A 2,036-nucleotide genomic window follows, 5' to 3' on the forward strand; every position below is an offset into this window, starting at 1 on the left:
ATGGTGTCATGCTTAGGAGCAGGATCTTGTCACCCTGAAGACAGCCTATGAGAGGCTATTGGTGAAGCCTAATTACAGTGGAAGATAGCAGTGTTTTGGAGATGCCAGTACCATGCGATGACCACCAAGAACAGCAGCAGCAGTGGATACAGGCAGCTGGAGCCTAGAAGACAAGCTGTGTGCTACAAAGGGCAGAGCTGGAGAAGTGACCCAAGCCCTTGGAGGAGCCTGTAAGATCATGAGTTGGATCCCAGACATTGAACCATTTGAATTTGAGTTTTGCTTTTGGTTGTGACTGTGCCCTGATATGTTTCCCTCTTGAAGGAAGAAAGTATTTTAGTGGAGCCCACAGTTAACAGACTTTAATTTTTAAAAGACTTTGAATTTTAAAGATATTGAACATTTTAAAGAGATTGAACTTTTAATATGTAAAGACTGTGGGACTTTTAAAGTAATTTACATCTTGGGGATGAATAAGAAAGTAAGGGTTGAGAGGCAGTCAGGGAGCTCGCAGCGTGGCTTGCTCCTGTGGCTCAGAGCTTGGGTACCAGTCCTGAGGCCTCTGGCGGGAGCCCTCAGCTCAGCTCTCTCTGCTTCAGGATCCAGATCAGCCTGGGCAGCAACACCACATCTCCAGGTCCTGCAAGAGGCAAGAGGGGCTTCCGGGCGGCCAGCAGGGAGAAGTCGGTGTGCTCTGGTGAATCCAGTGGGCCCCAGTGGGAGCCTTCGGGTGCCTGCTTTGGGATCTGAACGGCCATGGCCACAGCGCTCTGTCTCCAGGAAGTGCGGGAGACACGGTGTGCACCCAGAGGCAGTCTGGGAGCTGGCAGCGCAGCTTGCTCCTGTGGCCCAGAGCTTGGGTTCCAGTCCTGAGGCCTCTGGCGGGAGCCCTCAGCTCTCTCCACTTCCGGATCCAGATTAGCCTGGGCGGTAACACCACATCTCCAGGTCCTGCAAGAGGCAAGAGGGGCTTCCGGGCAGCCTGCTGGGAGAAGTCGGTGTGCTCCCGTGAATCCAGCAGGTGCCAGCGGGAGCCTTCAGGTGTCTGTTTCAGGATCTGAACAGCCTGGGCCACAGCACCCTGTCTCCAGGCAGTGCAGGAGGCAAGCTGTGCACCAGAGGCCACCTGGGAAGGGACAGCTTTCACTGGTGAGTCCAGCATTGACAAGACCAACTAACACCAGTGAGAACTAGATGGCAAAAGGCAAACGCAGGAACATCACTCACAGAAATCAAGGCAACATCTGAACCCAATTCTCCTCTACCAGCATGTCCTGGATACCCCATCACACCATTAAAAAATATTTGGATTTAAAATCACTGGTCATGATGCTGGTACAGGAACACATGAAGGACATACTTAAAGAAATTCAGGAGAAAATGGATCAAAAGTTAGAAGCCCTTGCAAGGGAAACACAAAAATCATTGAAAGAAATCCAGGAGAATACAAATGCCAATAATGAGGAAATGCAAAAAACACTTAAAGAAATACAGGAGAACTTTGGTCAACAGGCTGAGGTCATGAAAGAGGAAACACAAAAATCTCTTAAAGAATTACAGGAAAGCACAAACAAGCAAGTGAAGGAGCTAAGCAAAACAATCCAGGATCTAAAATCAGAAGTAGAAACAACTAAGAAAACTCAAAGGGAGACAACTTTGGAGATAGAAAGCCTTGGGAAGAAATCAGGGGACAGAGATGCAAATATCAACAGCAGAATACAAGAGATAGAAGAAAGAATCTCAGATGCTGAAGATTCCATAGAAACCATGGACTCAACAGTTAAAGAAAATGCAAAATGCAAAAAGCTTGTAACCCAAAATATCCAGGAAATCCAGGACACAATGAGAAGACAAAACCTAAGGATTATAGGCATAGATGAGAGTGAAGATTTACAACTTAAAGGGCCAGCAAATATCTTCAATAAAATTATGGAAGAAAACTTCCCTAACCTAAAGAGAGAGATCCCCATGAATATACAAGAAGCCTACAGAACGCCAAACAGACTGGACCAGAACAGAAATACTTCCCGTCACAT

This window comes from Apodemus sylvaticus, chromosome 1, assembly GCF_947179515.1.
Source record: "Apodemus sylvaticus chromosome 1, mApoSyl1.1, whole genome shotgun sequence".
Classification (NCBI taxonomy): Eukaryota; Metazoa; Chordata; class Mammalia; order Rodentia; family Muridae; genus Apodemus; species Apodemus sylvaticus.